This window comes from Belonocnema kinseyi, chromosome 9 (genome assembly GCF_010883055.1).
Source record: "Belonocnema kinseyi isolate 2016_QV_RU_SX_M_011 chromosome 9, B_treatae_v1, whole genome shotgun sequence".
Lineage (NCBI taxonomy): Eukaryota > Metazoa > Arthropoda > Insecta > Hymenoptera > Cynipidae > Belonocnema > Belonocnema kinseyi.
The window spans coordinates 56821673-56828411 of NC_046665.1; positions in this window are offsets into that span (position 1 = coordinate 56821673).

A 6739-nucleotide genomic window follows, 5' to 3' on the forward strand; every position below is an offset into this window, starting at 1 on the left:
AACTTTTAGAAGATAAATTGTCAATCCAAAAGGATGAATTTTTACTAATTTCATCGATTTCTTTACCAAATAGCTGTATTTTTAACCAAAAAGATTAGTTTTCTACCAAAAGACGATTTTTCTTTAAAATAGATGAATTTTCAATCAAATAGTTGGGTTTTCAATTTAAGAAGTTAACTTCTCAACCAAAAATGGAATAACTAAATTTTCTGTTTTAAATGTACGTTTAAAAAAGTTAATTATCAAACAGCTGAATTTGATGAATAAGGATAAATTTTTCGCGAAATAGTTGAATATGCAACTAAGAAAAGGTAAGCTCAATGAATAATATAAAATAAATAAATATATATGTATATATTAATATATTATAATAAACGAATAAATAATACAAATAAAATGAATATCAATAGATAAATTATAAAACAGATAAATTTTCAGTTTAAAGAATCAAGTTTCAACGAAAAAAGAAAACGAATTTTCAAACAAATTTAACGAAAAAGGATGAATTTTTAACCAAATACTTAAAGCCTCCACGAGATAGATAAATTTTCAACGAAATAATTAAACTTTCAACGAAATAGTTTAATTTCTTACGGAATAGTACATTTTTTCACTAAACAGAATAATTTACTTCCTTGATACGAATTTTGAACTAAAGTACTTGAATTTTTTATCAAAAGAAGAATTTTAAACAAAATAGTTTAATTTAAAATAAAATAATTTAACTTTTAACAAAATAGTAAAATTTTGAATCAAATAGCTGATTTTTTGAACCAAGAAAATGAATTTTCTACGAAAAAATGAATTTTCATGAAAAGATATGAGTTTTCAATAACGAAAGTTAATTTTCAACTCAAATGGAGTTTACTTTTAAGCCGGAAAATAAGATTGAAAAAAAAATTGGATTTTTTATCAATGAAGGCGTATTTTAAACAAAATATCTAGTTTAATTTTCGACTGAAAAATAATAACTTTCCAGCGAAAAATGGAATCATTAAATGTTCGGTTTGATAAACTATTTTAAAAACAATCAACCAGTTGAATTTAAAAATAAGAGAAGAATTTTGAACCAAATAGTTGAATTCCCAACCAAAATAATAATTTTTTCCACAAAATAGAACAAATAATCTTCCAAGTAGTTGAATTTTATAGATATTAATTAAACTTTCAACAAAATAGTTGAATTTTGTAACAAATAGCTGAATATTTAAACAAGAAAATTAATTTTTTATGAAAGATGAATTTTCAACAGAGAAGATTAACTTTCTACTCAAATAGACAATTTCTACAAAAAATATATAAATTTTAAAGTTTTTGAATTACAAAGTCGATAATCGATAAATTTTTTAAATAAATAGTTTAATTTTTAATCAAATAGTTTATTTTTCTTAAAAAACAGCGGATTTTTTTAACAAAAAAAAGTCCATTTTCAATAATAGGTGATTTTTCAACCAAATTTTTCAATTTTCAAGCCAAAAACACGGAATTTCTATTAAATAGTTTAATTTCACGCAGAAAATAATAATCTTCAACAAACAAATTAATTTATAATAAAACACTTGAATTTTTAAGCGAAAAAAAAATGTTTGAAGGAAAAATGAAAAAATTATATATTACAGTCAAAAAATGTTTTTATTTTTAATTAAACAGTTGCATTCGACCATAAAGACGAATTTTCATCTACAAAGCTTGATTTTCCAACAAAAAATAAGTACTTTGAACTATGAAACATTAATTTTAATATAAAACATCAATTTTCAACCAAAAATATTCAACATAGATTTGGAGACAAGAAAGACAAATATGAAAAACATGAATCTTCAGCAAAATAGTTAAATTTTTAAACAAAGCGGTTCATTTTCAACAGAATGAACAAATTTTCATCAGATTCCCGGAAAATTTGCAAGTGCTGAAATTGATTAAAATAAATTTAGGAATTTTAGATGTTTTAAAGAAACTAAACATATCTTAAAATTAAAAAACTTCCACAAATTTATGAAATATTTTTAATTTCTTAAAGTTTTGTAAAATTATTTTAAATAAAAAACCTTTCTAGATATTCTGAAGAAACCTAGAACAATTAAATTTATTTTACCTTCAAAGCAAATAAATAAACTTACAGAATAAATAGTTATTTGGTATATATATATATATTTTTTTTTTGTTGAAAATTTGTTTGTCCTAAAATTATAATTTGTTGGAAATTTCTATTCTTTCTTGACTGAAAAATCTTTTTTGTTGAAAATTCGACTATCTTGTTAAAAGTCGAACTACTTTGTTAAAAATTTAATTTTTTTATTAATGCAGATTTATAATTTCATCATCCATTCAGTTGAGAATTAACACTTTTTTGTAAATTTTTAATTTGCCTGCGATCTTCAAAAATATTTTTAAATTTTCTCAAAGTACTTAGAAAAATTATGTCTATATAACGATAAAAACAAATAAACTAAGAAAATAAATATTGTATTTCATTTCGTATTTTAAATTATTTGTCCAAAAATAAGGTTAGACATGGCGATGACGCAAGGTATTGAGAAATGGACTAGAACTTCAGAGGGAAATAAAAGAAAAGAGAATACTATAAGTGGAAGTAGAGCACTTCTCAAGGCAAGAGGTAGAAATAAAATGAAAAATCCGCTCTTAACTTTTACATCCTTTTTCAGTTTTAGCAGGAAATTAGGATTCTTCCCTAGAGGTCCATTTTATTTCTTTGTTGGAATTACACGTTGAAGCACAAATAGAATAGTTCAATTTTCAGATAAAAGCATTAATTTTCAATAAATAAGAATAATTTTAAACCAGCAAATTGAATCTTTAACTGAGAAATGCAATTCTTAAGTAAGATGCTTAATTTGCTAACAAAAAATAGAAATTTTTAACTAAATAACTAGTTAAAGTAGTAATTTTGGTCCTATTTTAATTTGCCGTCATATGCAAAAGTTGGGCCCTATTATGTGAATTTTTGGCACTATGTCAATTTCGGGCCCTAGGAAAAATGTAGAACCTATGTCTATTTGGGAGGTACACATTTTAAATAAAACATTTTAATTTTCAACCAAAAAGAATGACTTTTTAACAAACTTGTCGAATTTCCAACAAAATAAGTAAACATTCATCCAAACAATAAATTTCAAATTCATAAAAATCAATGTTAAAAAAAATGATAATAGACTTATGAACAAAAAAGAATTACCTTTAAAACAAAAACAGTTGGGTTTTGTTACTAAGAGCTGAAATTTCTAAAAAATAGCTGAATCTTTACCTAAAATGATGAATCTTCACCAAAAATAGTTGAATTTTCACTGATAGAAATGAATTTTCTTATAAACTTATGAACCGTCGACCAAAAAAAATGAATTTTTAACAGAATAGTTAATTTTTGAACAAAACAGATAAATTTTAGAACTAAAATTATTCATATTTAACCGATAAGATAAACTTTCATCAAAAGAGTTAAAATTTCAATACAATATAGTTGAATTTTGAACCAAAAAATAAGAAACCTCAACAAAAATGTTAGAATTGATATCTCAATTTAAAAAGTTCTGAATTTTAACAAAAACACAAGTTCCCTTGTAGAAATTTCCCTGGTTGGCCCTAATACAACAAGGTTTCTGGTCAGATCCCGGTCGGGCTACCCCTGGCTGGGTTTCATGGACAGGAACCGGGCGGGAGCCGGTCGGGCTACATTTTTCTCGAATCACGTAGTCTGGGGCCGGCCGGTTACTGGCCGTGCCAACCCTGGTTATATCCCATGGTCTGGAGCCGGCTGGGCACTGGTCAGGTTAATGTTTTTGTAGAAATGACACATTTTTTAAGAGCCTTGATATTATCAAAGACGTAATTATGGATGATAGATGAATTATTATTTGAAAATTATAATTTGAAGATTTATTAGGCCAGTGTAACAAAAATGAGCTTTTTTAAAGTCTTTTAAACAAAACATTAAATTTTTTCGAATAATTTAACATTTTAAATTGAACTGTTATTGATTCTGCTATGTGCGACAACAGAAATGATAAATTTTTTATAAACTTCTCTATATTCAGACAATGTTTAGCCTGTACAATTTCAAATTTACCGCCATAAATAGCGCCTGCTGTGTCTGTCGTCTGCATAGACACTCAGTAATTTTCAGTTTCGCACCTGGAACGAGAATGCTCCTTGCACTCACGTCGCATCGTCTCTTCGAATTTCGCAAATAAAATCGAGACTCGTAGTTAAAATCAAACTTATTTCAGTAATTAGTTTGAATCCCCCACTTAGTGCGCGAATAATTATTATTTTTAATTAAAATATAGTCTTGTGTATATAGTTTTTACTTTCTTCCTTCCTAACCTTAAATCAGCACGTGGCTTTCAAATTGCTATGAGATTCTATCATCAGGGAATAAAATTCTACTCCAATTTTCTTGCCAGAATTGGTTCACTTGATTTGACTTTTAAAGTTCACCGTAATCTTTACGATGAGCTTTAAAAGACAAAAGAAGTTACCAATTTCTCGCCTAAAGCAACATTTCTTAACTGCTTTTTGGCTAAATTACCCGACCGGAATCTGACCGGTATTGAAGCCGGGATCCGACCAGTTTACCGTGACGTTTTTAGCCGGATTCCCCTACCAGCGCCCGATTTAAAGCGGGGCTATTCGGCTGGGACCCGACCGGATCCCTGATTGGATTCCTACACGGGCTGAGTTAGGCTTTCAACTAAAAAAAGATCATCTTTTCAGTAAATAGTTAAATTTGCAACAACAAATCAATTTTGAACCAAATAGTTGAATTTTCAACTGAAAAGATAAAATTTCAATCAAATAATTTAACTTTCAACTAAAAACAATTAATTTTCAACCAAATTGTTAATTTTTTACAAAAGGCTAAAATTTTTAACCAAAAAAGATGAATTCTCAATGAAAAATTAAAATTTTCTGCTAAAAATAATTTACTTGCAACCAAAAATAGTTTGATTTAAAAAACAAATTTCAACTAAAATTATAAATTTTCACGTGAAGTAATTAAATTTCTAGTTGAGATCATTCAGTTTGAACCGAAAACAACTAATTTTAAACAAAGCAGTAAGGTTTTCAACCGAAGATATGAATGCTCAATCGAAGCAGTTTAATTAAAAAGTGTTTTAACTTTCGTCATATAGTTAAATTTCTAACTAAAAGTTATGAATTCTTAACAAAAAATGTAGTGATTGATATTTAAACTTAATTTAAAAAAATTTAAATTAAAAACAGCTCAATTCAACCGAAAAAGACGACTTTTCAATGGAATAGTGTAAGTTTCAACTAAAGAAAACTAAGTAATAAAAATGATTAGTAATTTAATCAAATTTAGCTTGGGAGATTACTTTTCATTATTATTAATACAGTAAACTTGTAATATTATAGTGGTTCGAGCAAAGTAAAGAATAGCCTATCACTAAAAAGATTTAAAAAAGATAAAACGTCAACCAAAAAATTGAATTTTCATCTACAAAAGATCATTCATTAAAATTATTATTAAAAATTTCATTTTGGATTCCTTATAACCTTTGTAAAATTTTACATAAATCAATCAATATCCTGAAGTTCTGCTGAGCAATAATAAGTTAAAAAAATTCGTACTTCCCTGAGTTTTTTTTTAAATCCTCCATATTATTTTTTTCGTATCCTACATAATCAACCTGATTTTCAAAGATCTTGTTAAATTTTCTCCTGAAAAAGCTAAAGATATTAAATTCTTAGAAGATTTTTTAAATCAGAAATATTAAGTAGGTTGTAAAAAAATTAATATTAGCGATTAGAAAACTTTGTTTGGAACAAAAATTTTCCATATGCTCAAACAGAATTCAGGATAGATTGCTAAGCTTTTAAAAATCATGTTAGTTTTGTAAGGTTGATAAAAATGAGATTTTGTTCCACAAAAAATGAAAACATTAAAATCTTAAAAGAAGTTTGAAAGAAGAAACTTTTAAGTGATAAGGCTATTTGTGACTTTATTTTTTCGTTTTAAACCATCCTGATGAATACCATTTTAAAATAATTTTAAAGTTAATAATTTTATCGTTATTTATTTCTTATGGATGTTATCTTTCTCGAGAAATTTAACTAAAATTTTTAATTGGAAGAAAAACTTGTAAAAAATACATGGAGTTAGTGCTTGAGAATATTGGACCAGTGAAGTACAATCGATGCTGTAATCTAATTTTCTGATACAAGATACAAAATTGAATTTCAAGTAGGTACGATGTTCTCGTCTAATTGAGTTTCCAATTATTTTCGCCTTTGAACAGTTTCATCTAAGAACAGGCGCGAATTTATAGAGCGCAATTGAATTCAGTATGAAGAAGGATAAAGAGAAAAATTCAAATAGTATTCTAAAATAATATTTAAATTTTCTTTAGAATAGCGGAAACCTCCTTACAGTAGATAATGCAACCTACACTAGATAATAATTCATTAAGAGCACAAATAAGATAAAAATAATTTATTATAATAATAATTTATTAATACGTATTGATCTGAACTATTATGTAAATTAAAATCAGATTAATTTTCCCTCATAACTCATAATTTTATTTAAGACGTACATATTATTGCGTAAGAAGAACAAAAAACTGTAGCAATTATGTAAATTGCTTAGATCAGGAAACATAAATCTATACTTCTGTAATTATTGGTGATTGTTTGGCGTTTGATTTTAAAACATTTTTACATAAATTTTCGATTCTAATTCTGGGGAAAGCAGTCCTGT